The following is a 9,581-nucleotide window of genomic DNA, read 5'->3' on the forward strand; positions in this document are numbered from 1 at the left end:
TACACACTGCCCCTAGTAGTATCACCTGGATTCTGGTGCTGTCACCACAGCTGATTTGATGGAGACTTGCTTCACTCATGGACACACCTAGTGCCCAAATAGACAGTCTCAGGAGGTCCCCTGCTACATGCACAAGCCAAATTCAGGCTCCACAGCCAGCTTGCATGAGTCTGAGCATCCCCATTTGGGAAAGGACAGTGTCCCTGTAGTATCACACGAGTGTCCCTTCAGGGCCCACCTTCAGACCCCATCTCCACCTATGTTTCTGTCAGTTACTCTCATGGAAGAACCTTCCTGCCCAGGGTACTACTTCAGGGGATCGTCCCACACATCTTGGCCGACAGTCTGCTGGCAATACGAGCAAGGTGAGCCAGCAGCCAAAAATCCCAAAAGGAATTGCTAACTGTGTTCAGGCCCAAAGCAACCACACCTCAGCAATCCTGTTCAGTTCTGAGCAGTTGTGACCTAACCACCAGCCGAGAAAGTTAAGGCTCCTGGTGTCCATGCTGTGGCTGGATGCTCCCCGTTCAAAGTCCCAGAACCAGTGGACAGGAGTGGAAAAAACGTGCCCTATACCCTACAGAGAGACAGGGGAAATGGGTGTGGATGCCACAGGTGGACAATCCACAACCTTGCACACCCACACTCATCACCCCAGGAACCACGTTTTACAAGTGATGTCAAGGTAATTCTACTTAGTGGTCACTGTGTTCAAGAAGTAGGGGGTTCCTGAAAGGAAAATATCAACTTGCAGTGGGACGATGGATGGCTCCGCAACAGCACTTGTCAGGCTCGGGAGGAGGGAAAAGGTTCCTGCGCCTCCTCCTCTTCCTGAGCAGCAGACTTTAAAGAGCAGAAGAAAGGATACAGCTATGGCCCAGAAGTAAGGGATGCCCCAGATGATGGCGCTCCTCCAAGCCAAGTCAGGCTTCCTCCTCTGATGGTTCTTGCACATGAACTGGAAGTAGGCCCTGCAGTTTTTCTTATGCTCAGAGCTCAGTTCCACCAGCAGGGCAGCCAGTGCCTGCAGCGCGTCTTGCCCTGGAAGCTCAATAGCGCTCCCGGGCCTTTCCTGGCCCTGCTCCTCCACCGTCTTCTCAGCTCCTGGAGGAAGCCCTATTGCTGCTCCTCATCTGCCACAACCTCCACCTCCTCCATGACGTCTTCCGCAAGCAGCTAGAACAACCACCCAACAGTCCACCAGGGGTGCACCTTCCTCCTTCACCTCCACTCTGCATAGCGTGGCTCCTTTGCCTGGCATGACAACTTGTGGCTGCAAGGTCCCAGCCTCAAAAAGCGTGAGGATGGCAGGCCACCAACCCCAGCGTCCTGAAACCGGGGCTCACAGCTAGGAAGGTCTGCGGTCCCAGGATGCTCCTGCATTCCTCTGACTGCCTTTCACACTCCTCTTGGCCCTGGTCGTGACCCCAGGCTGGGGCAGATGTGAAGGGATGGGACATAATAGCACAACAAGTGGTGTGCAAATGCGGCTCAGGCTTCAGGAATCCTGTGGGACCCACTAGCTCTTTGGGGGCTGGGAGTGAGGGGGATAGTAGGGAAGCGGGAGCTGGTGTGTGTCTGGTGGCCTGAGGCTGAAGAAAGGGGTGGCAGACAGCGCGGGACAGGGTGAAGGGGCCCTGGGGAAATCAGCCGAATAGGCGGATCCCTAGGCTGTGAGCCACGCACAGGCTGCTGGCCCAAATCTAGTCCAATGGCCGAGAGCGCGGGTGGCGGCACCCTTATGGACACGCCCCTCAAACATAGGGCATCTTCCAGGGTTCCTGGGCTACAGTGCACCCACATGGCATATACCGCTCCAGGGAGGTAATGGGTTTTGCATCTGCTGACCCCCCAGGCACTGTCATTGTCCAGGCTCAGGAAATTCCAAGGATGGGTTCCTGCTTCGCAATCTGAACAGCACAGTCCTGTGTCCCTCAGGACCCTCAATAACTGAGAAATCTCCCTGAGGGACCAAAGGATAAACAGGGGCTCCACGTGGCTGGATACTTTTCTCCATGGGACACATGTAACGCCTCTTCCCGGTCTAAACAAACACAATAGCAAGGTAGAAATGGTGAGCGTGTTTTTGTATTTGGTCTTCATCTCTGCGTCTGCCCTAGGCTGGACACACACACACACACACACACACACGCACACACAAACATGTCTGATGCAAGCACATGTGTATACACACACATGCTCAGCATGGGGACACAAACCCAAACAGGAAACAAAGGTGTTTCAGGAGCCTGTGTTCCCTGTTTGTGTTTGTGTCCCCATGCTGAGCATGTGTTTGTATACACTGTGTGTTTATGTCTGCACTCTGTGTGTGTGTGTGCATGTGTCTGGCCCAAGGAAGATGTAGATATGAAGGCGACAGGAGAGCACGTGCTGAGCAACCATAAGAGGAAGCACGAGGCGTCCCCAGTCTAAGGGTGGTTGGTCGCTGCAATGTCGGAGATGGAGTCAGTAGGCACCATGTCCTGTCCTTGTGGCTTCCTGTCTGCCTCCTCCCCGAGCTCTTCCATATTTTCCCAAGGTAGCCTGAAGCCGCTGCCAATGCAGCATGTGTGGTGGTGCTGAGCCATCGAGTGGTGGATGTGGACATTCACAGAAGATCCCACAGTCAGCACACAGGTGCACTGGGACCTCGGAGAGGACGCCCTTGCAATGATAGGCCTTCCCAGGGTAAGGGGCCGGAGTGTATGGCCCAGGCAATCTCAAACTCAGTGAGCAGCAGGAGGCCAGGGGTTGGCAGGACCCATGGAAGGAGGATTCTGACAAAGAAACTTAATTCACCCTGCCTCTAGTAGTATCACCTAGGACTCTCACTCTGCAATCACAACTGATTTGAGGGGAGTTGCTTCACTCACAGACACACTGAATCCCCAAGCCCCCAGTCTCAGCAGGCCACTTGCTACATGCATGGCCCAAATTCAGACTCCGCAGCCAGCTTGCATGAGGCTGAGCATCCCCGTTTGGGAAAGGACAGTGTCCCAGCTAGTACAGGGCTGTCCCTTCATGGCCCACCTCGAGACCCCTTCACCACATGTGTTTCTGTCATGGAAGAATCTTCTCTCCTGGGGTAGGCCTACAGGGGACCGTCCCACTCATCTTCGCTGATAATCTGCTGGCAACACTTTGCTCCTGAGCAAGCTCAGCCCTGGGCTGACCAGGATCCGAACCCTCACACGAGCAGCCAAGAACTCCAACAACAATCATCAACTGTATGCAGGACCAAAACAATACCACCTCAGTAATCCTGTCTGATTCTGGGCAGTTGCACCTGAAAACCAGTTGAGAAAGTTAAGGCTCCAGGTGTCCAGCCTGCAGTTGATGCTCCCTGTTCAAAGTCCCAGAACCAATGGACTGGAGTGGAACAATGTCCCCTATACCCTGCAGGAAGAGAGGAGATGGGTGTGGATCCCATAGGTGGATCATCCACACCCCTGCACACCCACAATCATCATTCCCGGACTCATATTTTACCAGGGATGTCAAGGTAATACTCCTTAGTGATCACTCTTTTCAAGAAATAGGGGTGGTCCCGAAAGGAAAAGATCAGCTTGCTGCATGACCGTGGATGATTCACACCTGTACCTGCTAGGATAGGGAGGAGGGAAAAGGTGCAAGCTTCTAGGGTCCTCAGCTTGCCTCCCAGGCAGGCATTAACAGCTTCCACGAAGCCTCTCCAAACTCTCACAGTATAGGAGCATGGATAACATGATCATCCAACACCCCACTAAGTCCCATACCCACCTGACCTCAGTCTCCCTCCCTGACATTCAAGTCGATCATATAGCTGAGAAAGTCTTTATCTTGGTCGCTGATCATGACAGAAACTTGAGGGTGGTTCATAATCTGCTTGAGATCAAGGAGCCATTTATGCCACATGCTGGGCCAAGAAGAGCCAGGAGCATCAGCCCTACTCTGGGGTGGAAGAACAACATGGGAACAGGCATCTTCAAGGATGCTGGGCACTTCTGCTTACCCAGCCACTACTGATGAGCTCAGGCCCTGCCATACCATCAGAAAAGCTCATGGCTCTGTGTTCCTGGTGGTGTTCTGCATCTGAGGTGGTCTGCATTCCCCAAGCAGGGGCTGTTTCTGATAGCTGTTATTTCCCAGACCTGTGTATGCTGGGTAGTGGCATGTCACTGCTTACATGGTAGGACTTACAGTCGTTGTGACAAACCCTGTCTGAAAGCAAAGGAGTTAGTGTTGGCTAGCTGTATGTCTACATATGTTGTGTGTGTGTGTGTGTGTGTGTGTGTTACTCCCAGATCTCAGTTATCTTTGGAATCATTCATCTTTACAACAGTATCTGTCAGCAAAGGCTGCCCTGGTGTACTGCCTCTGTCCTTTCTGACTTAGAGGCTGTTCCTCCTCAGATCAGGCCTGAAGTAGACACACAAAGTCATGGCTGCGACACGTACAGGTGTGGCCCTGCCCAGACCCTACTCAGCTGTGCCTTTGGAGCCTGCCAACTGCCCAGTACCACACTTCCTTCAGGGTCCACCAGCACCCATCTTGCGCCCTTGCCTCCACCCCTGCTCCTGCTCCTGCCTCTGCACCTCCCCCTCCTCCTGAGCAGCGGACCACAGGGAGTAGCAGAAAGGATACCACGTTGGCCCAGAAGCCAGGGATGCCCTGGATGATGGCACTCTTCTGAGCCAAGTCACGCTTCCTCCTCTCATGGCTCTTGCACGTGAACCAAACGTAGGCCCTGCAGGTTTTCTCAGGCTCAGAGCTCAGATCCCCTTGCAGGGTCGCCAGTGCCTGCAGCACATCTAGGGCCGGAAGCTCACTCGGGCCTCCAGGGCCTTTCCTGGCACTGCTCCTCCACCGTCTTCTGCAACTCCAACGAGGAACCCCTGTTGCTGCTCCTCATCTGGCACAACCTCCACATCCTCAAAGATGTCCTCTGTAAGCAGATAGAAACCCCGTCTGATCCCTGCCACGACTCCGTCCACCTGGGCCTCGCCGTCCTCTCCTGCCTCCACTCTGAAGAGGGTGGCATCTTCGCCTGGTGTGGCCACTGGTGGCTGCAAAATCCCAGCCATGCGCAGCATTATCAGGACCGGCCACGGGGCCCCATCCCCCTGAGAACCCAGGCTCACAACTAAGGAGGTATGGGGTCCCAGGACGCTCCCGCTTTCCTCTGACCGCCTCTCGCGCTCCTTTTGGCTCTGGCCATGACCCCAGCCTGGGTCAGATGCTAAAGGACAGGACTTAATAGTATCACAGCAAGTGGTGAGCAATGGCAGCCCAGGGTGCAGTAATCCTGTGGGGCCCACTAGCGTTTTTGCTGTGGGGAGTGTGGGGCATGGTTCAGAGGCTATGGCTCATGTGGGTGTGGTGTCGGCTGAACTATAGAAACGGATGGTGGCAGCCCAGAACAGGGTGAATGGGCCCTGGGACATCAGCCATACAGGCGGGGCTCTAGGCTGTGAGCCACACACAGGCAGCTGACCCAGATCTAGATCAATGGCCGAGAGGGGGGTGGAATGTAAACGATGGACACGCCCCTAGACCGGAAGGCATCTTCCGTGGTTCCTGGGATCTGCTCCACTGCGTGGCCAGACTCTGCTCCAGAGAGCTAGCAGGTTTTGCATCTGCCGCTACCTCAGGCGCTGTCATTGGTCTGGTTCTGAAAATTCCAACCACGGATTGCTGATCCACATTCCAAACAGCACACTCCTGTGTCCCACAGGACCTTCAATAACTGGGAGCTCTCCCTGAGTATCCAAAGGATACACAGGGGTGCCACGTGGCTGAACACTTTTCTCCACGGGACAGACAGACTGTTGCTGGCCAAATGCTAGGGGAGTAGGGAAAAAGCCCACCGTTTGCCACGTTGATCTCTTGTTCAGGGACACCAGGACCTTAGGGCATAGAGCTCTCTGTCTCTTTGTCTCTGCTTTGGCATAGCACTGTTTGGAGCAATCCTTCCTTGTGTGTACCAGGGCTGGTGTCTGTGTGTCTCCTTCTCTTTAAGTGGTGCTGTTGCCATTTGCCACTCTATGGACACCAGCACTTATAGGAGAAGCTTATCCTTTGAGTGAAGGCAAGCCCTTCTCCTCCTGAGTGAGTTGCCACCAACGGGAGATCAGATATTTTGGTCCAGATATTTTAGATTGAGAGTGCTTTCTCAATCTTGAAAGCCAACAGTGGGCAGTCACTGCTGAACCACAGAAGGGGTCGGGTAACCCTCCCTCCCTCACTGGACAGACATGAACCTGCACAGGCCTGAGGTGGCTTGGCCACACTTTCACAGAGGGAAAAATGGGGCATGCTCTGCTGGCATGAGGAAGCTCCCTGAACCTTGTTCAAATTCCTGCCAGTGAGTGGCTAAGGACAACTCCCTGTTAAGCTCTGTGACTCACTGGTGCGGGAGACATGTACGTCTGCCCATTTACCCTATCGAGGCCCTTTCAAGTGGTTTTGCTCTCCATCTGAGAACACGTACCAGCCTGCCCAGTTACCCAATCCTGTGGGGCTGGGAGCAGCAACAGGAGCAATCTAAGCCATCCATCCTATAGTCCTGCCCCCCTATATATGCTTTCTGCCAAAGAGTACAAAAGTGGTGTTTCAGACTGGAAGCCTATGCAGGTAGCAAGTGCCTATGCTGCCGTGCTTGTCCATTTCTGAAACCTCACATAAATGGCAAGTGTTGCTCATGCTCGTGGTACGGTCAGGGAAAGAATGCCCAGTGTTCGAGAAGGATGGAAAGGCCTTTGTAGCTGCATGTCCAAGGGGCTGTGGGGTCACCCACTGTGGCTTCTGTGTCTAGGATTATAGCCTCTTCTCTGTCTTGGATCCTCTTGCACTCTCACTGGTGGCCCCCAGTCAATTTCTTCCTGCCTCTCCTTTCTGCCAGGCTTCCTGGGTGCACCACTGTGATTCCACTTAGAAACTGCTCACTCAGTGAGATAACAGGCATTGGTACCCGGCTCCAGTGCTTCTCATGGCCTGAGTATGTACCTTTCCCTATAGCTTTCATGTTTTCGCTATCCGACTTCCATCGCCTGGCTCGGTCAGTTCCAACACTTCATATTCACAAGTGTACTGTCAGGCGATTTTGGATCACATATGCACACACATGCGTGTGTCCACACTAATATCCCTGACAGGAAACTTGCAGATATACAGAAGTACAAGCTTTCTTCTCCAGGAACATGAGTTTTGGGTAACCACCCGAGTTTCTTCTGTCCTGGTTATTTTCTTTCACATGCTCATTGATCATGTCAGGTTGCACTTCTAACCTCTGTGATTTAGCCTCAAAGGCTGCAAAATGTTGGCATTTGCTCCTGACAGGGACCGATCTGCAGAGAATGGGGCAGGTTGGAAACGGTCGCCCTGGACAGCTGAGTGACAGGCACCTGCGTTCTGCATTCTCCCATCACCGTTGGGCAGCTTCCCAGTACCAGTCAGGCTATTCTGATCCATTGTCTGTGCAACCCTTTTGGGGACTAGAAAACAGGACGTCTGGGCTCAGCTGACTTGGACAACTGTCTTCTTGGTGTGCACCTATCTAGGTCATTCCTGGTCATATTCGTGTCCCTTTTGCTAGCCTTCCACCCCTTAGGGCCCACAACATTCTGAATGAGCCCCCTGTTCTTTCTATCTGTGTAGCTTTCGATGTGCACCTGTCTACCTGTGCTTCCAAGTGCTACTCCCTTTAGCAGGAAAAGGCCAAAGAGATGCCGAGCCTCCATCGGCCCCAGGACTGTGATGGGCCTGTGTGTGAATCCAATGCTGTGAGGATCGTGTTTATGTTGGAAAAACCGATACAATATTGTAAAGTAAAATAAATAAAAATATAGAAATTGAAAATAGAAAAACAAATTCTTCTCTTAGATGAAAATTGTTTACAACCCAGTGTGTGTCCATTGCTGGACATGGTCCTCGGAATTTTGCCAGATGGGTTTGGACCCTAAACATCAAAATGATTGCAGAAGGTAGAAAGACATTCAGACGTTGTTATACGAAAGCAGAAGAAAGGCACTAGTGCCAAAAAGATGACTAAGAGGGAACAATAATAGTCTTCTATCATTGGAAAAATATAATGGTCCAGGGAGATATTTAGATAATATAAAAAGCATTCTTGGGAAGGAACATTCAGACTGTCAGGAAGATTTTCTGCATGTCAGGACTTGTGAAATAGTGTCCAAAAAAAGAGGCAGAAACTGTCTTCACTGAAACATGGAAAGTCAACTGAAAATTGAACTTGATAAAAACTCCAGCTGGGCATCTCCAATCTACTTCTTAAACATGAATTTGCCAAGATTTACACTGAAGAAAGATTTTGAACTGTTAGCCCCAAGAACGAACAAGCTATTGCTGCATGGAAAACATAGATATGTCTCATTAAGTATAATGTTAAGTAATGTAAGCTAGACACAGAGACGTATACTGTATGATTCCGTTCATGTAAAGGTCCAAAAGAGACAAAACTAATCTATGTGTTGAAAGTCAGATATCCTAGTTATCTTTGGAGTGCGGTGATTGGGAGAGACACAAGAGAGTTTTCAGGGTTCCCCAGTTGTTTCTTGATTTGGATGATAATTACGTGGATGTGTTTAGTTTCTGAGTATCCATTGAACTGTACACTCATGATTTATGTATTTTTCTATATGTGTATTTCAATAAAATGTTATAAAGCTTTAAAAATAAATAAACACATAACAATTTAGTGAGTAAGGTGCACATAGAAAAAGGGCCAATTCTGATACAAGGCGTGCAACCTGAGGCCATAAAGATAAGCTGGTATTTCCACACGTAGTCCCTTCTGTTTATGACTACCCTAACCCAAGAAATCCCCAAACAGATGATGACCTGGGACACCTGCCCTTACTGAGCCCACAGCTCAAGCCTCCCTTGGGCAGATAGCAGCTTTTCTATCTCAAAAACAACAAGAGGGTTTTGATTCCACCCGCCCTCACTGATTTGCTAAATGCAAATACTCTCTTTTCCATTGGTCTCATTAGGCCCCAGGTAGGACTCCTTACAGTCAGGCATCCCTGCTTACCTACAGAGCCCATGTGCCTAGGAAACCAGTCCTCGGTTGGGCACAAGGATATCAAAGTCGGTCACCCAGGACACAGCTTCCCTCTGAGTTTCAAATGGTGCAAATCCCCTATCATCAGACAGCCTGCTCCAGCAAGACTGCTAGAATCCTCTCTCAAGTGCAGACACACACCTTTGCCCCTCAGGCCCCAAAAGCCATGGGCAAGGCCCAGATGAAAGAAGGAATTTACATCAGGGCTTCCAGCATGAGCCATGGGGTATCTTTGGCAGGATTTTCCCTAGACCCTGAAAACCAGCAGGCCCCTGAACTACCCCCAGGGGCTTCCCTGTCTCCCACTCTCCTGAGGTCCCTTGGGACATGCAATGAGCCCACCATCCTTGCTTCCTGCCTGTTCCCTCCTCATAGGCATGCCCTGGGCAGAGGAGCACACACGTACACCAACACCTGCAACTTTCTTCGCCTTTCTGCACTATCAGGGAGACTGGAAGTGCCTGGAGCCATGCCACGCTCACACCTTTGTCTCTCTTAGGATGCCCTGTGTTTTTGAATG

The 9,581-nt window shown here is 51.5% G+C and overlaps 1 pseudogene; it reads right to left on the reverse strand.

Moving 5' to 3' along the window:
• Positions 1-3,091: 3,091 nt before the first annotated feature.
• LOC108635293 lies at positions 3,092-7,449 on the reverse strand (annotated as a pseudogene).
• Between the last annotated feature and the right edge of the window lie 2,132 nt (positions 7,450-9,581).

Source organism: Capra hircus, unplaced genomic scaffold (genome assembly GCF_001704415.2).
Source record: "Capra hircus breed San Clemente unplaced genomic scaffold, ASM170441v1, whole genome shotgun sequence".
NCBI classification, from domain to species: Eukaryota; Metazoa; Chordata; class Mammalia; order Artiodactyla; family Bovidae; genus Capra; species Capra hircus.